The 24183-nt window shown below is 27.2% G+C and overlaps 1 protein-coding gene across 1 annotated transcript in view; it reads right to left on the bottom strand.

Annotated features, from left to right (window-relative positions):
• Window positions 1-19611, bottom strand: part of LOC107443081 (solute carrier family 7 member 14) — an 82583-nt gene extending 62972 nt beyond the window's left edge. Inside the window, exon 1 of the mRNA XM_016056829.4 lies at window positions 18969-19611. The gene's annotated coding sequence lies outside the window, so the exon portion shown is untranslated. The remainder of the gene's footprint in view (window positions 1-18968) is intronic.
• Between the last annotated feature and the right edge of the window lie 4572 nt (window positions 19612-24183).

The raw sequence follows: 24183 nt of genomic DNA on the forward strand, positions 1-24183 counted from the left end.
CTCTCAGAAGTATTGATTTGTTATGGGAAGATGGAGGACTTTGCGACCCGACGGATTTAACGTACACCAGTCACTATTTACTACACGGGGAGACTTCGACCGGCTGGGAACAAACTTACGACCTCTTGGACATGAGCCCAATGCCCTACAAATCAGGCTATCCCGATCCCAAAAAATTAAAAAAAATAGATAAGGTAAATCAACACTATATACTTTTGGGATGAAAAAAAACCCTTAATTTAGCAAAATTAAAAATATTCAGTTATGGAAATTCAACATAACTCAAATTGAAAATATTGATTGCAACCGAATTTTTTCAACATCTGGCTGTTGTGTTGTGTAGATGAAGTACTCAGATTTCAATTTTAACTAATTAAAGAGTTGTTCGCGAAGTTTTCTACGTATTGAATTTTAGTAATAATTTAAAATCTGTTTGGCAGTCTTTAAATCACACAATAAACCGTAAGTATCGCCACTACTGCAGCGCTGTGAGAATCAGAATTATTTTGTTGATATGGTCATAACTGCAGCGCGATGAGATTATGGATTATTTTATGCAGATAATTCATAACAGAGGCACAGTCAATTTCTGAATTGGGTTTTGTTTACATGGTAGCAGAGCATCGCTGGGCTTTTTTTTTCTTTCCTGAATGTGAGTCAAAAAGTCAAGCTCGGTGGCACTTTTTTTCCTGATTGTGAGTCAAAAAGTCAAGTTCGGTGGCACTTTTTTTCCAAACAGTTCTTACAGTTGAAAAAGTGCCGTTAATTTGAGAAGTAAGTACTTTAATTAGCTCGTTTTGGATTAGTTGGTAAACGTCATAATGTCCTTCAGAAGTAGCAAAAAGCAATCTACATCTGGAGTTTTTCCCCTACATCAAGTATATCATATAACACTTTGTTATGATGGGTCTCGAATACAAAGAGATAATGGTTGATGTGTGAATCAATTTAGTTCAGGACATTACGATGTAGTAAACAACAGAGGTATTAAAATTATTTCCTTCTTTTTTCGAGAGTTAATATTTGTAAAAAAAAAACTCATCCCAATGCTTTATTGCGTGGGTTCTATTTCTACATGCATTTCTCGAGCCATACTTTAAGTGCCCTGTAATACATGCATGCTTTTGCCCCTATGACCAATAATTTAGTGTATAATTTGTATATATATTTGGCACCACAGAACCGCTTATGGTTAAAATTTCTATAGCCGGTTCAAGGAGGATCAAAAATAAATCTAAATAACTGCTTAACTTTCAACTAACTATTCAACACGGCTTAAATTATTTTTAAAAAAAATGATTCTAAATACTTAAAGCATAAAAAACATTTTTGACACTAGTTAAATTATTATTTAAGACAACCTAACAAAATAAATAATAACTACAGTGTTGCCAATAGATAGTGAAGTAGCCGAGTTTACGGTGACGCGTAGATAATTATTTAAAGTACATAAAATTTAACGTTTGCGATCAAATATTTTATTTTCTAATTTTTACTTTTTAGAACATTTCAAATAACATATTAGAATGAAATAACATAGCATAATTATAATTCTCGGAAAAGAACTTGACTTCAGATGATTAGTTTAATATGCATAATCATTAACTTTGGGAGACAGCTTATGTTTAAGCAATTGAACCCCAGCGTCAGTTAGTATTATCAGCTCTACCGATATTAGTTTGTCACTACTTAATACTATGATTTAATATAAAAAATAATGTAATCCTCAATGAATTTAAAGTTAAGAATATAGCACAATTACACTTAAAATTATTGAAATGGCAGTTCTAGCAATCTCAAAAGTTGGAATATCCAAAAATCTTATTCATTTTTTATTATAATTTTAATTTCTGGATAAATTGTTTTAAGCTGAGTCAGCCTTAAGATTATTTCTTTGGAGTCTGAAAAGTTAGTTCTTTAAAAGTTCTCTCACTATCTAATATTCTGTTATATATTGGCAACTATTTCCTTTCTATATTTAGATAAGAATTCTCTGCACTTTAACTTTCTTTCAAATTCCAGAAACCTTTACGAATTTATTTACTTGCGGCTTATACATATTTAACATCACTCCACCTTTTACGCACATTATTATTGAATCAAATCTGGCAACGGGCCAATTTTACTAGAACTTTTCAAAGACTTCGTTTTATTCATTATTCTGCTCTAGAACGTCTGGGAGCTGAGGCCACAGGTCGCCTCTCTCATATTTTAGTTAGGTGATGAATATCGATGGAAATAGACCATTGGATACTGAAATAATTCGATTTGGTTATTCAGCCAATGAAAAGATCTGTTTACTACACCCGTGCTCTCTCTAAGCGCAGTGCAGACAGTTCAGGCTTTTGTGAATTGATCGTTTTATGTATGGAGTAGTCTTCATTCACGAGTTGAATATTATGAGGGCATAGTCAAATTGTTAGGAGTCTGAATTTTAAGATATTTAACATTGTATGTAATAAGTTTAGAGTGTTTATATTTATTAATTAATCGTATTTTTAACTATTGTAATGCTGTTCCAAAACAATGTACTAGTTTTAAAGACGTTTTTTATAATTTGAGATGAGATTATATTACAATTTGGAATACTATTACTTAGGTTTGGAAGCAAAAATTTTATGTTATCTATGTTAGTTATCTTCATATTCACAGGAGTTTTAATAAATTATTGCCATTTTTAACAAAATATTTTTGTTTAAAAATAAAGTGTATTGCTATTTTTGACTAAAAATGTATGATGCAACGATAATTGAAGTGCTTCGATATTTCAGTATTTTACAGCAGCATGTAAATGTATCTAATTATGCGTTAAATGTATATATATTTTATGTTATCTACGTTAATTCACCGGGTTTTTAAATAGGTTACAGTCATTTTAATAGAATATTTTTTAATTTAAAAATGCCTATTTTTGACTTGCTGTAAGGAAGTGCTACGATGTTTGAGTATTAACTCAAAAATAACCCTAAAATATCAATACAAATATGAAACATAATATTTAACATAATTTTCAAAAGAGGAAGAATCACAAATAATTGTACAGCAATATTCAGTATTTTAAACTAGTTGCATTAATGTTAAATATTTTAAAATCCTGTTTCAGCGCTCATTTTCTTAATCATCACATTAAATCAATGATGGCTAAGTTAAAATGATGTTCCGTACATCAATGTTCCATATGTTATACTCGTATATCAGTGCTTAATATTTCAAAAACTATTTTTTTCTCCATAAACTTGTGCCTATCGAAATATCTAAGGTGATGAGGGGTACGTTTTAAAAATTCAATAACATGTTAAAGTGTATCTGTTTATGAGTTTTTCAATTTTGAAATCAGTATCTTTTTCACTAAACACCATGTATATAATGTGCATTTAAGAAAACACATGCAAAATAGAGTAAATAGACATAAAAAATATTTGTTGCCAAATGGCAGTGCTTTGATGCCTAAGGATTTCCAGAAGTGCGAACTTAACTTATGAATTAAGACTTTAGAATATGACTTTACAAAATAATAGATTAAGACTAAAAAATGAGATACAAAGAAACCATTAAGTTTCAATATGATTAAATTATTTCTCTAATTAAAGCATTTTTTTCTAAATTTAATTATAAAGGATTATGGGATTAGCATTAATTCTGTTTTAATTTATTTAAGTATACATGCAAACAAGGTTGTCCTTTTTTTATTATTTGTGAATCCTTTTGAAATTTTCTTTATAAATTCTTATGCTGCAATCTGAAATAAAGCCTAAAAAAAATTCTCCCTGAACTTCTTTATTCGAGAGGAGTTTGAAAAGATTCGAAAACTCTCCCTAGCCTGGAAAAATGTATGGGAGATTGCAGAGTGGCCTTGTCATCTACAGATCTATTTGTTGTGATGGTATGGAGCAGCCATTCAAAGGACACCCCATGAGAGCTTTTTGTTGGTGGTACCGTCGAACAATTTTCTTTCCAGACCAATAAATCGATTTTTTCTCTTCCAATCAAGCATTCTTTGTTAGGAATAAAAAAAAAACATTGCTTTCAAGATTGGTTAAAATATCAATGTTAAAAATTATGGCTTCTCTTTCATATATTTTTCTCGAATTGTTAGAGTAAATTTCATTTAAAGTTAATTTGTTTTATGATAATGAATTGAGTTATTAAAATGCATATGTTATGCGCTAGTTTAAACTTTTTTTAAAAAAAACATGCGATTTGCCATTTTTTTTCACCTAGTTTTTTTTTATTTTATTCGAATGGTAAAATAATAACTAGAATCATGTTTCCCCATCGTCATGTCTTAACGCTTAGAATAATATTACCTTTTATTACCTTTATAAGTAATAATTATTGCCTTTTATAATTTTATTAAAATGTATATCTTAAAACAAAAATATAAATTTTTTAATTCCTTTTTCAGAAATAACACGCGATTTGCTTTTTTTTTCTTTTCACTTAGCTTTTCTTTTTGAATGGTAAAATCATAACTAGAACTGTGTCTCTCAATCAGTTGTCTTAACTCTTAGAATAATACCGGAACCTTTATACTGACAACGAATCGCTAATGAGAAACTATAAATTTTTTTCTTACATAAATTATATCGCTTACATCATAAAAAACATTTATCTTGCATGCCGTTTTTTTAGTAAAATCGAAGAATTGTTACTTTTTCACCAACCCCTTTATTACATTATGGTGAGTTGTATTAAATACCTCCTAGTAAAAATAATTTTAAAAATGATTAACAATAAAGAAATAAAATATTTTTATGCGCACCCAGAAAAAAATATAGTCAAAACTACCAGAATATGGTAAAAGGAACCGTGTTTCTGGTTCTATAAAAAAAAAGACCAAAAATCTCGGTTATTTTAACCAAAGTGTTTGGTAATGATTTTGATAAAATTAACAATAAAATATGGTTTTATGATAAGTAATGAAATTTAGTAATTGTATCATGGTACATTAGAACATGGAATAAAAGCCTTTTATTTGGTTCAATTTACTTTGCAGGTTTTATTGATGTTATACACGTTATGCAGTTTTTAATATGCTTTACTAACTTTAAGGTAATAAAAACATTTAATTTTGAAAACCCGAATTTCCGGTAAACCGTTCCATATAAACGGAAAAATTACGAAATGAATATATGTTGAATATAATGCATATTTATATGATTTTGATATTCGCGATTATTTCTTTTATATTAAAAGAAGTATAAACATTTAAAAGTGCTATTTCGTATAGTTAATGCTTTTCACCATCTAAGATTTTTTTTCTCAGTTTATTGTTAAATAAAGTAGTAGTTAGTTTGTTTGTTTTTTAGAAGGAAAAAAAAACTTTTGAAAATATGAAAAAAAATTGAAAATTAAACATGATTTTAAAAGTATGAAAGAAACATTAAATTATGGAGTGTTAACTAAGCCTCAATTACACATTTCCATTCAAAGTTAATAAGAGGCTCATCTGTAACTAGGACAAAAAGAAACTTTTTAAAATGCGCTGCTGTGACGTCACAGTGGAACGTTCTTAAATGCTAATTTATGATTGTCTCAAAATAAAAAAGACATTAAAAAAATCTTAATAGGATGAAAAAAGGTGTTCGCATTTAACATATAGTTTTTGTTAAATATTTTTGTTTAAAAAAAATATCTCGCTAAATTAGCAGTAAGAAGCTCTTCTGTAACTAGGACGAACAGCAAATTTTTAAAATGCGTTGCTGTGACGTCACAGTGAAGCGTTCTTAAATGCTAATTCATATGATTGTCTCAAAATAAAAAAGACATTAAAAAATTCTAAGTAGGATGAAAAAAGGTATCCGCATTTAACATATAGTTTTTGTCAAATATTTTTGTTTAAAAAAATATCTCGCTAAATTAGCAATAAGAAGCTCTTCTGTAACTAGGAAGAAAAGAAAATTTTTAAAATGCGTTGCTGTGACGTCACAGTGAAGCGTTTTTAAATGCTAATTCATATGATTGTCTCAAAGTAAAAAAGACTTTAAAAAAATTCTGAATAGGATGAAAAAAGGTATTCGCATTTAGCATATAGTTTTTGTTAAATATTTTTTTTTAAATATCTCGCTAAGTTAGCAGATGATTTTTCTTATTAAAGTCTCAATTTTTCATCGTAAGCAATTTAATTGCGTTCAGAATAAATCGAAAACATCGTGAAAGATATAGTCTGCTACCTTAAAAAAATAAATAAATGAACCGGGGAAATACAAAAATTTCGCTGGAAGTAATTCTCATTAAGAGACTCTCCAAACGATATAAAGCGTTTTCTCCAATTATTTTGGCGAAATTTTCATTAGCTCTTGGCGTTGCCGTGGGGGGAAAGAGAAGATAAAATGATCTGCCTATGTAGAGATATATATTCCACTTCTCAAAGTGCGAAGCCTTTTGGGATTTTAATTAAAGTTTGGAAAAATTATGTTTGCCTTCCTGTTTGGAGAATAACTCGAAAATCGAAAGATTAAAAAAATAAAATTTATTGAGCGCTGTTGATTTTGTATCACTAACTTAGGAAAGAGAGAAAATGGCTCGGTGTATGATAAAATATGATACTGTTCTTTGTTTACTAAGTACTTTCGAATTAGATTGACTTAAATAATATTTTGTATAGATTAAAAAATAGGTATTCTTATGAAAATGAACTGATACTATTAGAAGTAAAAAGTATGCATAACGAAAAAAAATTATTATTATTATTTTTTTTTGAAATTTGAAATTTCCAGTCGATAGAAGAATGTCTCCGTGGTCAAATATTTACCAAAAATTATTTTGGTCAACTTATGGGGAACTGAAATTATGGGGGTCAAAAATTTAAATTTAAATTTAAGAAAAATCATAAATACCTGTATATAGTGAATTTTAAGTTTCAAGTTAAAAACTGCAAAGTAATAGTAAAAAAAATATATAATGCAACTGGGAAACTTACATTTAATTAAGAAATACATATCTTACAATTTTCAACCCAATTTTTAAATTAAGTTATTCATTCAGAATCCGGGATCTGCATTTCCCTTCGAAGCAGAATTTTTATTGAACATATTTTACATACTTTTTTTATTATATTGTAAAATAAAAAAAGCGAAATAAATTAAAATAAGCGAAAAATATTATGTTTAGCATTTTTATAATTCATGCAGCATAAAACACCGGTGTCTTTATTATTATTATTATTATTTTATTTTTTTTGCGTTAAAGATAAAATCTTTGTAACACAGCTCACTTCCAAACGATTATTTTTCAAATTTTCTTTCATTTGTAGTTATTTAGCTCTATCAGTAACAGTTATTTATTATTGAAATTTCTTTAATTTACTAAGTCAATTATTGATAAATTTTAGAATATGGCAGGAAATTTGTTTAACTTCTTTTTTGTTGGATTTAATGTTTTAGTGCAAATATAATTCAAATAATCTAACAGATAATTTTTTAATGACAAACGTACTGTTTTTCATGATTAAAAAATACCAAAATATATTTTTACTTGTAATTAATATGCACAATATTTGTCAAACTTGAAGACTAAGAAAATGAATAATGAGAAATGTTTTTTTAATTTATGGCATTTTAATGACAATAGCCGTAGTTTTGCTCATACAAAGTTAATATGTCTATCCTATTTCTCATATAAATTAAAGGTGACATTATATATATATATATATATAATAAAGAATGGTTTTGAATGATTTTACAATTTTAATTGAATTTTATAAACTTCTTATCCTATTATGGGTTTTGTTACTTAAATTATCCAGTTATTACTATTCCTATTACTATTCTCTGATCCAAATATTACTATTCTTTTGCTTCATTTTGGTAAGTTTGTTTTCTACTTTTCTTCTTTCATTTTAATAAAATTTACAATTGCATTGTTTTTTTTTTGTTTTGTTTATTTTTAAAGACATCGACGCATCATATAAATGAATTTTTACCTTAGTATAATTATTCTTAATTTTGAAATATCTCCCGTAAGAGAACCTTAACTTTTATTTCATCAAATTTTATCATTAAATAAATGCATGAATTCAGGAAATTCACATTAATGGTTTTAAAGCTTCCAGCAAAATACGAAAAAAATATTGCCAACAATTTTCCCTCCGCTGCTATTTGGAAAAATCATCCACGAATAGAATAAAACTTATCAGGTATATATACATTATATAAATATGTTCTAAAATGCAAAACGAATATAAAATACAAAGAAGTAAAAAGAAAGATTCACCCATATACCAAACATACATAAATATAAAGAAACGTTAAATGATGGGAGAAAAGGAATACATTGAATGTATTGAAAAACATCTCAAAAATGAAAAATTTCTAATATATTTAGATATTTTCATTACTCTAAACTTGTTATTCTCTATTATTTGCCATATGATTTGCGAATAAGCTAATTTCTTTTAATAAAAATGTTCTTTTTTTTAATTTAACTAAACGAATTTTGTTTGAAAATTGTATGCTAGAATATTATTGAACTATATCCAGCTCATATTGTTGGATTAAATTGTTTAAAAGATATGTTTCATTAAATTTTGTCATCATCCTTACGTTTTCAATTTAGAATTAATTTATACAAATTTCCAACTGTAATATAAAATGAAGATTTTTCGATAACTATTATAGTGCTGTTAACGTATATTTGAATTGATTAGTTGTTGATGTTCTAATCAAGTTACAACTGAAATATCTTATTTAGTTTTAATTTCCAGTTCCATTTAGAAAGAATGTCTGTAGCCAAATGATTGCAAAATTCAATTGTTGCTATGGCTACAAGCACTTTCTCATTATTTCTACATTAAGCTTGAACTTATGAGAATTGAGGGAGAAACTTTAATTTTCTATTTTCTAATGTGTTTGTAATTTAATATGATTCGCTTCTTTACCATAGCTTTTTATTTTTTATCAATTGTTTATGGCGTAGAAAATATGACTTTGATGAAATTAAAAAAAATAATGAAATGGAAATTGAAATACTACATGAAAATTGTTTTCAGTTTTCAGTACTGTAATTACTATTTGAAACTTCTTATTGTATTTCGTCGAAGAACTTCCTGCTTTTTCTTTCTTTATAATTAAAAAAAAAATTATAGAATTTAATCGGATAATAATTTATTTCAATTTTACAATATACGAAATGCATTTAATAGCACTGTAAAATGCAAATTATTAAAAGGTATTATAAATTACATACATCTTTAAAATTGAAAATAACAAGATCATTACCAATTTTAAACATTGAATTGTGTGTTTACTAATAATGTGAAATAATATTTGGTGAAAATGCTTAAAAATTAAAAGTAATAGTTTCGTTAAAGTTCATTTAAAATACAGTTTTCTAAATTTGTTTTTTAATAATTTACAACACCGAAATGCGTATTTAAAGTAGCAACAAACGTTTGTCTTATTCACATAAAAAACTATGATTTCTATTAAGAATTTTGAATATTATAAATTTGATTTCAGCGCTATATATATATATACAATTTTATTAATATTAATAATATTAATATTTTATTTTATTAATAATATTTACCCCGTGAAATTAGTGTTGTTTCGAAATCATGATGATAATTTCAATTTTTTGGATTTGGGTACTATAAAGGAAGAAAATATCTACTTTGTTGATTTATACGAAAACAGAAATGACTTTAATTTAAGATAAATAACCTATTTACTTGGAATTCTAATGTTTCTAAAAACATCTATTTATGTACCATTTTTAATCAAATGAATATAATTAAAAGAACATGTAGTAATGTTTATTTATCCAAAAAACGAATCGACAAACTCTTTCAAAATTTGATTTAAAAAAAACAATGGATACCAAACTAAAGTAGTTAAATTATATACAAAAGCATTGAGTTAATTGTATGTTATTGTAAATAAATTTGCTAAAAAGTTCTTAGTTAATTTATATAATTTTCACCATGTGCAAATCCATTCCGGGCCAGTAAGTAACAAATCAAACGCGCAAACAGTGTTTTTAAAATCCATAAAAAGAAAAGCATTTTGAAGAGACATATTTGGAAGAGAAATGTTTCTGATGCAACCATTTTATTATTTTTACTTTATCTATAGAATCCCTGTAAAACTGTAGCTTACTGCAAACCTTTAAGTTCTTTTTTCTCCCCAGAGTAAGACTTCACTGCTCATTAAAATCTATTAATATTAGATAAAGTACTAATACGTAGATAAAAGAAACAACAACAATAAAATGTATTTCTTGTGAGAGCAACAAAAATCTAAATTATCATTTGAGTAAGAAGTAAGAGTATGAATCATAAACAATCAGCGTATGTGTATGCAATACGCAATCATATGCAATAGCGCATATGTTTACAAATTTCCGATTGAAAATTATTTTCTCGCGAGGACAACAAAAAATTGAAATTAGCCAAAGTTGGGCAGAAATAAAGGTTGAAAGCGAACTAGTTCATAATGCGGGCAAGCACTATTCAATACAATTTAACTACAATACAATACATCACAACTGAAAGCTTTGTGCAAACGCTATTATAAAATTCTGGTACAAACGTTCTACTTCTAATTTTAAATTACAGATATTTTTGAAATATTATCATGAACTTTTTTAAAATGATTTCTAGATTCTGATAGCAATATTTCCTCTCAAATTTAATTTAATATGATTGTAAACGTAAATTTAAATTAGAGATAAAAAAATTAAATAACTATAATATAGTCAATCATTTTATATAAACTTTATAAAAATTCCTAAACTAATTCTTTGAAAAATCCCTTCATTCTAAAAGCAATATTTCCTATCAAATTTAATTATAATATGATTGTAAATGCAAACTTAAATTAGGGATAAGAGAAATTTAATTATTATAAAATAGTCAATTATGTACAGACATTTACTTTTAACATGTGCATGAAATTTTTAAAAATATTCCATAAATTCTATAAATAATATTCTTGAGTAAATGTCATGGTATTGTAATTGTAAATATAACTTAAATTAGAAAATATAATTAAATTATTATAAAAATTTAGTCAGTATTATGTGAACATTCTTCTATACGCGTCTTTGAATCAGAATGAAAAACTACTAAATTGTACTGAATTTATAGCATATCTCATTGGGCCTTTACATGACGTAGTGGCGTAGGGTAGGTATTTTGATTCTGATTTCTTGTTGAAACGGAGCATTTGTTTACGTTGACAACTGCTCTTTCCACTTTGTTTCGAGTAAGCCAACCCCGTCAAGCATCAATTTAAAGTGACACATTCTATATTCTTTCACAAAGATTTCAATTCTTTTACTATCTATATCTTAATACAAAAACAGACACGAAGCCATGTAGAACATAAACAAACTAATTATGCATCGAAGTTGCCATGCACGCAAAACAAAAGTATATTACTGTTACCATAAAATACTTAAGCAAATAATAAATCTAAGTTAAGTAAAAGACATAGACGATAAAGAATTGTATTTTAACAAATTCGATGCGTGATACGGTGTTGCATTTAATTAACTCCACGTTAACTAACATTCTTACTTATGTGAATAAACTTAGCTCATCTGTAAAACGCTATTTGGCTTATAAACGATCAAGTGACGCTGAGTTCATAGATCACTTTTTTGTGTATCGTCGTTTTCTCGAGTCTCAAGCATAGAGTTGAGATAGTTGGTACCCAAGCATAGAGTTGAGAAAGTTGGTTGATACCTCAGTCTGTCAACTCTATGATTGCAAGTACCCAATTGTAGTCTAACCTTTGTGACATATGTTACCTAATTTCGTGTTACACATTAGCTTTAATTTCTTAACTAGTCTTAAACTTAAAAAAAAGAAGAAGAAAATCTGATTCCTGTTAGATAAAATACATTTTCTAATTGTTTATTTTACTAGTAGTCTCTGCACCCTGATCGCTCAGCTCGCCAACTCTCATGGTGGCTTCTCATTTTTATTTTTGTTTTTTTTTCTTTTAAATTCGATACTTTAAAAGCAAAAGAGATCATTTTGTTTGTAAAATGAATAATTATTATAATTTTACGTAAGAAAAATTTTGTTAATAATCGTAACAAAATAGAAGATTACTTATATTTGAAAAATAATCAACTGCACTTAACGGTATGAAAAATAATCAACTGTACATAACGGTATGAAAAATAATCAACTGTACATATCAGTATGAAAAATAATCAATTGTCTGAAAAATAATGAACTGCCATAAAATCAACCAACTGTGTTCAATAAGAAATATTTAAACTTGCGGATATACAATGCGTGGCACAATAAGAAATTTATTAATCGTTTTTGTATATTAATCGTAACAAAATGAAAAATTACTTAGGTTTGAAAAATAATCAACTGTACATAACAGTATGAAAAATAATCAACTGTACATAACGGTATGAAAAATAATCAACTGTGTGAAAAATAATGAACTGCCGTAAAAATAACCAACTGTGTTCAATGAGAAATATTTAAATTTGTGGATATACAATGCGTGACACAATAAGAAATATATTAATCGTTTTTATATATTAATCGTAACAAAATGAAATATTACTTAGGTTTGAAAAATAATCAACTGTACATAACGGTATGAAAAATAATCAAATGTCTTAAAAATAATGAACTGGCGTAAAAATAATCAACTGTGTTCAATAAGAAGTATTTAAACTTGTGGATATACAATGCGTGACACAATAAGAAATATATTAATCGTTTTTATATAATTGTTTAATATATTAATTTTGTTAATATAATAATCGTAACAAAGTGAAAGATTACTTAGATTTGAAAAATAATCAACTGTACATAACGGTATGAAAAACGATCAACTGTCTGAAAAATAATGAACTACCATAAAAATAATCAACTGAGTTCAGTAAGAAATATTTAAACTTGCGGATATACACAATGTGTGACACAATAAAAAGTAATGAATGAGTAATAATTTTACTTCTTAACAATCCATAACGATAACCTGATATTGCAAAACAGTTCGAATTACAAACGATTTTGATCTCTAAGACATTTATATTTTTTAAAAAAAAATTCGATATAATTTATTATCCATTGATTTATTATTATTTCGATATGATTCGATAAATAACAATTATGATTTGTATTTGGCAGCATCTAATCGATTTTTTTTATTTCATTGATGTATACTTTTTTTGCGCGTGCAAAAAATAACTATCTCGAGCGAAATAAATTTTTCTAGAACATTGGATAAATAATCATTATTTAAAAGCAAAATAAGTGAGAAAAAAATCACGAAAATTGTACTTCGAACTACGATAACTATCAAGCAAATTGGAAATTTGAAAAAAAAAAAAAAACTCGTTAAGTTTATAATTGAATATGGCCCTTTCAGTATGATAAATTTCAACTAAATTACATTCCTACGAACTGTAGAGTGTTGAATAGTTAACACAAGTTAAACAGTTAATAATAACTAATTATCTTATGTTAATTTTTTATTCCATTGAATTCTGTGTACATTTTTTCATACACCTTCGTAACCTCAATTTCTAATTCTTAAAGTGTTTAGAAGCAAAACCAAAAAATGTAGCGTTAAATTGAACATCCAAAACAGTGGCGGCTTTGACGATCTTTTAAAATAGAACGAAAATTAACTTTCGTCTGATGCTACAATATACGCACCATATAATTTTAAATTTTAAAGTAGACACTCCGTATGACTTTAAACCACTTAAAGGCTCTTCGCAACCCGTGTGCATTCAATTATTATTATTTTCAAAATAAATATGGAATTATGAATATTTTACAATAGTTTGAAAATTACAATAATTTGAATATTTTACAATGTTTTGAAAATTACATTATTTTGAATATTTTACAATATTTTGAAAATTACAATAATTTAAATATTTTACAATGTTTTGAAAATTATAATATTTTGAATATTTTACAATGTTTCGAAAATTAAAATATTTTGAAATTATTTTATGCTTGTTTCGTACAATTTTTCTTCAATTTCACATTTACCATAGTTTGAGAAATGCTTCAAAGGAAAGCCTTACATTATACATATAAACGTGTTTTTAATCGCTTAAAATTTTAAATTTTCTAAAAAGTGTTAAGAACTTTTTACAAAATGGCAACAGTAAAAAATGTTATAACTGATGAATAGCAAAATTTCTTAATTTTGCCTTGTTAATGTAAGCAATCTTAAATAATATATTACAATAAATTCGAATTTTGCCATGATGGCTCAGGGGATAGAGCGTTCGCCTTCAATGAGGTAAACCGAGTTCGAATCCCAGCGATGGCTGGCCGATACGAATTCCACACCGACTTCAGTAATGAAGTAAATATATCCTCAATGGTAGACGGATAGTGGGTTTGAGTCTCCTTGCTGTCAGACCAACTGTGTGAGGTTTTCGTGGTTTTCCTTTCCATTTAACGCAAGTGCAGGTTAGTTCCATCAAAAAATCCTCCACGAATGTAAATTTCTCCCAATCTTAATCCAGGAGTTTTCTTGTCTTCTGGATTAGGTTCAAAATTACAAGGCTATGGAGTTGAACATTGGTTGCCGTAAATTCAAAAATGGGTCTGCTGTTCAACGACGGTAATAAAATAAAATAAATTCGAATCATTTTTTTATTATTTTATTTTATTACTTTTAAACTGACATATTACCTACCGCATTCTGACTCAGAATTCGTACGCATCGCATGATATTATCCCTCTTTTGATAGACTGCTAATAGACTGGTTTGAGAAAATTACGATTGATTGTCATTTCGATGAATAGTTTCGCCAGTTAATCAAAGCTTCAATTGATCGATTCTGCCAACAGACTGAACAGAAATGGGCAGTGAAGTTCGATAAACCTATATTAAAATATCAGAATTCTTCACAAAAAAATTCATACCTATGTTTATTTATAATCATTGGTATTGTGTTTATGTATTGGCAATAAAAATCTAAGCATATTTCAATAATTAATTAGAGCTAGTTTTATAATAACTGNAACTGCCATAAAATCAATCAACTGTGTTCAATAAGAAATATTTAAACTTGCGGATATACAAGGCGTGACACAATACGAAATATATTAATCGTTTTTATATAATCGTTAATATGTTAATTTTGTTACTATATTAATCGTAACAAAAGGAAAGATTACTTAGATTTGAAAAATAATCAACTGTACATAACGGTATGAAAAATAATCAACTGTCTGAAAAATAATGAACTGCCTTAAAAATAATCAACTTTTTTCAATAAGAAATAGTTAAACTTGCGGATATACACTGTGTGACACAATAAGAAGTAATAAATCAAAAATAATTTAGCTTGTTAACAATCCATAACGATAACTTGATATTGCAAAACAGTTCGAATTGCAAACGGTTTTGATCTTTAACAAGACATTTATATTTTTAAAAAAAAATTCTATATGATTTATTATTATTTCAATACGATTTGATTGATAACAATTTTGATTTATATCTGGCAACATCTAATCGACTTCTTTTATTTTATTTATATATTTTTTTTTTGCGATTTCAAAAAATAACTATCTCGAGCGAAATAAATTTTTCGACAACAATGGATAAATAATCATTATTTAAAAGCAAAAAAAGTGAGAAAAAAATCACAAAAATAAAACTTTAAATTACGATGACTGTCAAACGATAACTGTCGAAATTTTTTTAAAAAGCTCGTTAAGTTTATAATTGAATATGGCCCTTTCAGTATGATAAATTTCAACTAAAAAATTACATTCCTACGAACTGTCGAGTGTTGAATAGTTAACACAAGTTTAACAATTAATGATTAATCATAACTAATTATAGTATGTTAATTTTTTATGCCATTGAATTCTGTGTACATTTTTCCATACACCTTCGTAACTTAAATTTCTAATTCTTAAAGTCAAACAAAAAAAAATGTAGAGCTAAATTGAACATCCAAAACAGTGACGGCTTTGACGATTTTTTAAAATAGAACGAAAATTAACTTTCGTCTGATGCTACAATATATGCACCATATAATTTTAAATTTTGAAGTAGACAGACTCCATATGCCTTTAAACCAAATAAGGGCTCGCGCAACCCGTATCCATCCAATTATTATTTTCAAAATAAATATGGGATTTTTATGAATATTTTACAATATTTTGAATATTTTACAATATTTTGAATATTTTACAATATTTTGAAAATTACAATATTTTGAAAATTACAATGTTTTGAAATTATTTTATGCTTGTTTCGTAAAATTCTTCTTCAATTTAATATTTACCATATTTTAAGAAATGCTTCCTTACATTATATATATAAACATGCTTCTAATCACTTAAAATTTTAAATTTTCTAAAAAGTGTTAAGAACTTTTTACAAAATGGCAATTGTAAAAAATTTTACTACTCATGAATAGCAAAATTTCTTAATTTTTCCTGGTTAATATAAGTAAGCTTAAATAATATGTTACAGTAAATTCGAATTTTGAAATGATGGCTCAGGGGATAGAGCGTTTGCCCTCAATGAGATAAACCGAGTTCGAATCCCAGCGATGGCTGGCCGATACGAATTCCACATAGATTCACACCGACTTCAGTGATGAAGTAAATATATCCTCAATGGTAGACGGATAGTGGGTTTGAGTCTCCTTGCTGTCAGGCCAACTGTGTGAGGTTTTCGTTTTTTTCCTTTCCATTTAACGCAAGCGGGTTAGTTCCATCAAAAAATCCTCCACGAAGGTAAATTTCTCCCAATCTTAATCCAGGAGTTTTCGTGTCTGCTGGATTAGGTTCAAAATTACAAGGCTATGGAGTTGAACATTGGTGTTCGTAAATTCAAAATTGGGCCGGCTGTTCAACGACGGTTATAAAATAAAAGAAATTCGAATCATGTTTTCATTATTTTATTTTATTACATTTAAAATGACATATTAACTACGGCATTCTGGCTGCGAATTCGTACGCATCGCATGATATTATCCCTATTTTGATAGACTGCTAATAGACTGGTTTGAGAAAATTACGATTGATTGTCAGTTAGATGAATAGTTTCGCCAGTTAATCAAAGCTTCATTCGATCGATTCTGCTAACAGACTAAACGGAAATGGGCAGTGAAGTTCGATAAACCTATATTAAAATATCAGAATTCTTCACAAAAAAATTCATACCTATGTTTATTTATAATCATTGGTATTGTGTTTATGTATTGGCAATAAAAATCTAAGCATATTTCAATAATTAATTAGAGCTAGTTTTATAATAACTGGTTAAATTCATGAAAATGGCAGAAATTATGCTTTATGTGATTCTATCTATATTGAAAAGAAAAGAATATCAAATACAAATTAATTGATTTTAATTTTGATTTTTATATTATTGATTTCTAGACATTTTTCTTTTTGTGGCTTTTAACAGAATGAGAGAGATTTTTTAATTATTTTACAACTTTCACTTAACTTTAGCATTTGCAAAAAATTTTTATTTTTTTATTTTTACTTCAAACGATTTGAAACTGATGTTTATGGGCTTAAATTGATCTAAGATTAAAAATTGATACTTATATACTAAAGTCCCCACATTTCATGCTATTACTTGTATTCCATATATTTTATAAGTAATGTAGAATATCTAAAAAGTTTTATTATTTGCGCGAAGTGTTAGTAAATTGAAAATTGAATTTCATTTGTAGGCTGGAATAGTTTTTTATTTTGTTGAAACCTATATACACCATCGAAATCATTATCATACATTTATATGGAGTGGTGGTTAAAATTATTTTAAATGAAAATTGGCAAGAGAAAGCAAAGCATAGATTTGCTACTACTTTAAACATAAATAAAAATAAATTTTTAATTGTTTTTTAAAATTTTCTTTTAAATATATAATTGAATCTCTGGCAGTATTAAGTTCTAAAGCAAAATGCTATATGTAACAGTAATTTTCTCTTAAGTTACGAATTCATTCATTTTTTTTAAACTTAAAGCGGTTTATGTACTGTTGCCAGATGAAAAATAGAAACAATAAGCACTTCTTCATAAATTTATTTAGTGATTAAAAAAGTAATGAAAAGAAATACTAGATTAAGGTAACACGACTACATTAAGGGAGCACCAAAATTTTTTCTTAATTAAAATAGAGTAATTAAAAGATATAATTCTTTAAAAAGTTGATTATAAAATTATTTATAATTGCTTTGTTTAGTACAACAATGAAAAGTTGAAGAATTTTACACAAAAAGTAACGAATAACAATAATTAGAATTAAGAAGTAATTGGTTATTTCGATGAGATCTATAAAAATAAAACCAATATATAAACATTATGGATATAGTTTTGTCATTTTATAGTTCTTGAACGATGTACATTAAATGTAAGCTTTATTTATATTTCAAGTTTTTTTTATTATTTTTTACTATACTAAGCAGTTCCTCTAATTTTTTCCTAGAGAAAAACTAAAAAATTTAGTTAACACTCTGATAAAATTTTATCCAATAATTAAGCAATTAATGTAAATAAGGCCTACGTTTAGGTTACGTTCCAAAGGAAATTTAAATAACTTTCTCTTGTTTTATTACTTAAAACGTAGTTTATAATAATAATTACTCATAATTTAAATACTTTATTGAATTATTTACATTAGTAGAAAATGGAAAAATTTCGTAAGAAGTTGGACGTACCAAACGACTATTTAAATCTATCACGTAAAATCAAAACGATATGACAATATTCTTTTGAATTAAAATTCAAATTGGTATTTATGTCTATTTTATTTCAATTTTATGCAACGAATTTCAGATAACAAATTCGCCCATTCATGCAATTATTTTTTTATAAGAATTCCACACTTCGTCTCTGCATTACGACCTCCAAGGAGAAAACGTGAAAATCGAGACTCCAGAAATCGATTTCATGAAGCTAGAGAAATCGTCTGCATTGATATAAATTTAAATCGAATCATAAGTACAGAAATGCATTGAAAACGATAATATAAATAGAATATTCTTACCCCCAAACGACTTTAAAATGAAGGACTCGTTCCAAAGTAAAGGTGAATGAGAAGAAATTCTAGTAGCATCTCCTGAATTGGGGAAACCTCGAAACCGGGAAAATATACGCAGGGAACAGGAAAATTCTTCACTACTGCCCTCTTGCGAACGGTCTTGGATAGATCAATGAGTATCGTGGCCGTTTTCGTGGAGTGGGGAAATGAATTTAGATAAATAAGACAGAAAATGAGTTTGTTTTAGAAAACGCCAAGCTTTAGAATGAGAAGGTTTTGTTAATTAAAATTTCAGAAATATTTTCGAAGTTTAGTTTTTGTGTCCTGGAAAAAATAGATTTTCATTCAAGTTAAAAACAAATTTCGTTGTCTTAAGTCGTATACTGCAGAAATCGACTGGTTTTTATCGCACTAAAATTAACCTAATTTATAAAAGGAGAATGTATTTTTTATTTTTTTTATAAATGATATTTAAACTAAGTGGATATTTTTTGTAAGTTCTTTTTGTAGTTTTAAAATCAAAAATGTGCTCAAGTTTATATTCAAGAATAGTTATAAAACTATTGTTGTCTTATTATGATAAGAATAGATATTTTCTAAGATAACCCTCTTAAACATACCATAAGAAGTTTTTAAAAACTGTTAACACATTGAGCCATGGGGTCACCGGTGACCGGCACTGAGTTTGTTCGTAGCGCCAAGGGGGTTACCGGTGACCGGCGAGGCCAAGATTATTAGAAACACATAATTCGAGTAAATTTTTAATTTTTTTTATATTATCGTTACTAAAATTGTTCGAAGAAATTAATGCAATATAGAGCACACAAAAATAGTTCTATTTATATACACAGAGATGCCACCTTGCTCTGGACAGTGAATGAATATTTTCAAGTGGTAGTTTAATAATTGTGATTCTTGGTTTAATAAATTCAATTTAGTAGATTTTTATCCACCATTATTTCTAACCAATTCATTGGCTTATATAATTCACCACTGTTTTTCAGATATGTCATGCTAAACAAACCTTTTAAAAAACTAGCAAAATCTGTCTAATATTTGCAAATTTAGTTTGTAGTTATCTACCGTGTGGTCAGTCGGGCAAACCATGTGAAATTAGCGTGGTATTCAATGTGTTAATAGCTTATTCATATGGTTGTAAGAAATAATTAAATTTTGATATACATTTTAGTTTTGAAAATGACACTTAAAAATTTTTTTAAATCGAAATCTATTTTTTTTTTAAAAAGTCGATTCGCTATCAATTTTGCTACTATTTTTTGAAAGGTAAGAGCATTTGAAATCCTGGATGTATGTTTGATGGTGCGACTTTACCATAAAACGCCTTTCTTCAGTAGCTGAGTGAGATACGACGCTTTGAGGAAAATGATCAGGATGGTATTTAAGCATTTTTTATAACAGGTAAAAGGTTTACATTTGTAAAGTGAAAAAAAATTAAACATGAATGAAGGCTGGTTGTGCCCCGGAAGAGAAGAAAAATTGGCAGTAAAATCATTTTATAACTAGACTGTTTTGGAGAAAATCCGGGCTACCAAGTTAAAAGTTATAATGGATTAAAATGTTATAATGGATTAAAAGTTGGAATTTCTATACTGAACAGTTTGCCTTGCTGGAAAAATAACTGTAAATAAGTCTTGGTAATCAGGAACATTTATTCCTTATAAAAATAAGCTAGAAATTAAATTATTTTACTACCAGATACTTCTCTTTCTTGAAGCAGTAAAAACAGCACTGATTAATAATGGTGTCATACACTTTGAAATTAAGCTTCAAATTTGCCTGCTAATAGCNCACACAAAAATAGTTTTATTTATATACATAGAGATGCAAACTTGCTCCGGACAGTGAATAAATATTTTCAAGTGGTAGTTTATTAATTGTGATTCTTGGTTTAATAAATTCAATTTAGTAGATTTTTATCCACCACTATTTCTAAACAATTCATTGGCTTCTAAACAATTCACCACTTTCTTTAGATACGTCATGCTAAACCTTTTAAAAAACTAGTAAAATCTGTCTAATATTTGCAAATTTAGTTTGTAGTTATTTACCGTGTGGTCAGACGGGCAAACCATGTAAAATTAGCGTGGTATTCATTGGTGTTACATATAGGCTTATTCATATAGTTGTAAGAAATAATTAAATTTAGATATACATTTTAGTTTTGAGAATGACACTTTAAAAATTTTTTGTATCGAAATCTATTTTTTTTAAAAAGTTTGCTAATTTTTTATAGTCGTTTCTGCTATCAATTTCGCTACTACTTTCTGAAAGGTAAGAGCATTTGAAATCCTGGATGTATGTTTGATGGTGCGACTTTACCATAAAACGCCTTTCTTCAATAGGTGAGTGAGCTTCGACGCTTTGTGGAAAATTATCAGGATGGAATTTAATCATTTTTTATAACACTTAAAAGGTTTACATTTGTAAAGCAAAAAAAAAATAAACATGATTGAGATCTGGTTGTTCCCCGGAAGAGAAAAAAAATTGGCATTTTATAACTAGACTGCTTTGGGGAAAATACTGGCTACCAAGTTAAAATGGATAAAAATGTTATAATGTATTAAAAGTTATAATTTCTATAAAAAACAGATTGCCTTGCTGGAAAAATAACTGTAAATAAGTTTTGGTAATCAGGGGTATTTATTCCTTATAAACATAAGCTAGAAATTAAATGGTTTTACTACCAGTTACTTCTCTTTCTTGAAGCAGTAAAAACAGCACTGATTAATAATGGTGTCATACACTTTGGAATTAAGCTTCAAATTTGCTTGCTAATAGCAGCAGAAATTTCATATTTAAGTTAATAAAACTGCATTTCTAGATTACAATGAGCACTTTAAAGGTTGCACCACAAAAGGTACAGAGATTAGACAAAATTATGGAAATACTACAATACTTTAGGAGGCGTATATTTATATTAGAATGCTTTTCTAATTATAATGATATTGAAAAATGAAAAAGCTTCCTACGTGAACTTTGGTCAATGCAAATTTTGAATGAGTAAAAAAGACACCATTTCGAAAAGCTTCAAGCAAGATTGGTGTTTTAAGTTGTGTAAACAGTTTTACCGTGCAAAATCTTCCGAAACATTTGCTGCGGAGGGAAAAATTATTTATATGGAGTTACTATAGAAGTGTTTCCATATTCTTATCCAATCTCTGTATATTTATGAACCATGTATGTATTTTATAAAAGTCAATCTTTAATTTTGTGTCATACATTAAAGAATTAAGCTTCAAATTTACCAATCTATGACAATCAAAATAAAATGTTTCGGTTGAAAAGATTGAATTTTAACAATAAATTTTAATTCGATAAGAGTCATTCGTCAAAATAGTGTCATACATTTTGGAATTGAGCTTCAATTTTGCCTGCTAATGGCAGCAGAAATGTCATAATATGTTTAAGCGAAAGCAAAACAGAATTTTAACGTTACGATGACACTTTAGACGTTGACTTCACAAATTTAAGCAGCAAAAGCTGATTTTTTTGGACGTGAAGGCGTTCTATGAAGATCGTTCTTTAACATGTTGACAGAAACTCATGAATTGATCTTCAACTTTGTCTGCAAAGAGGAATTAAAGTATGCTTTAGGTGAAAATAAGACTGGATTTTGAATTTCAAGGGATCCTTTAGAAGTTGATAGCAAAACTATAAAACAACATCGCTTAATTGCTAACGTTTTTCCATCTATCTATCTTCCGCCTCTCTCGCTATGTTTATATATATATATATATATAATAAAGACAAAAAGGATAAAAGAGAGATAGATAGATTAGTGAAGAAAATTAGGAAAAATGGATGAGATAATGAATTAAAAGAAATTGGTTTAGCCGATTCGGGTAAATTAATGGCTAAAAATCTTCTAATATTTAATTTTAAAAAAAATTATAAAATTTTTTCAAATATTTTTTTTCATTAAATGTTATAATATCTCTAAATTCAACCTTATTAATATTAAAATTTTATAATTAAAATTCATTATATACTTATTAATTATATACTTTGAATTACCCAGTATAATATTATTACCTTTCGCACTTCCATATTCGGGCCAATCCAAGGTAACTAACAAATCAAACACGCTTCTGTACTACAGTAAGAACGCGCCAGAAGTTGATTCCCCTTATCCTCTATTTACGCTTCTATTTTCCTAATTACAATCTGGTAAACTTGTTACGAGCACATTTAAAATCATTTTTGAAAAATGCCTGTAAATGTAAGTACTTTTGAATTCGCTACTCGCTTTATGTATTACATTTTGAGTTTTATTCTTTATTTTCTTGAGTTTTTATTATCTATTTTTAATTTGCATTTTTTGCTTAATGAGTTCGATTTTCGTTTCAATTTTTTTGATACTCCTCACACTGTTGTATTTATATGTTTTTCTTTGGCTATATTAATATAATATTAGAAAGCACTATTTTTTTTCGGATGTAATCATGTTAGCTGATGATGAGATTATATATTTTCTAAATTTTACTTTCTAATATTTTCTTTTAATTTTTTCTTTTTCTTTAGGAAATCTTTCCTTATTTTTTTCTATATTTTTAATTTATATATATATATATATATATATATATATTTACAATAAAGATTTATTTTATATTTTATGCCACTGTCTTCACCTTTTTAATGTTTGCTTTTTAATTTATTCATAATTTGATGATTTGGTGGTCTTAAATTTTACAAACTACTTGAAAAAATAGAAAAAGATTTTTAACTCCTATTCTCAACACGTTTCAATTGAGGGATTTATTGAAACTTTTATGAATTTACCACGAAAATAAAAAAATAACAAAAAAGTTTAACTTATAAAAAATGTGTGAAGACACGCTTTTATGATTCTCAAAACGTGTTTTAAAATTTATGAAGTAACTTGTCTAGAAAAGTGTGAAGCATCTTGGAACATTAGAAATTTCTATGAGTGCCATGGCAACACTAACAATATTCTTATTTCATCTATGGTCTTAACACATACATGATACAACTGTGACAATTAGCTTTGGAATAATTGACTTGGCGAGAGAAAGAAATTTTATTCGTCAAAAGTAAATGATTTTTTATTTTCTAAAAAGGAAATTATGAAGCTTTTCTACTGAATTTTATTTGAGNTATATAACACTTTCCGAATCAAGAAAGTATTCCCACGCACTATTATTTCAAACATAAAGTTCTTTAAAGAGGGAGTGTAACAACA

The sequence above is a fragment of the Parasteatoda tepidariorum genome, chromosome 10, assembly GCF_043381705.1.
Source record: "Parasteatoda tepidariorum isolate YZ-2023 chromosome 10, CAS_Ptep_4.0, whole genome shotgun sequence".
In the NCBI taxonomy this organism is placed as follows: domain Eukaryota; kingdom Metazoa; phylum Arthropoda; class Arachnida; order Araneae; family Theridiidae; genus Parasteatoda; species Parasteatoda tepidariorum.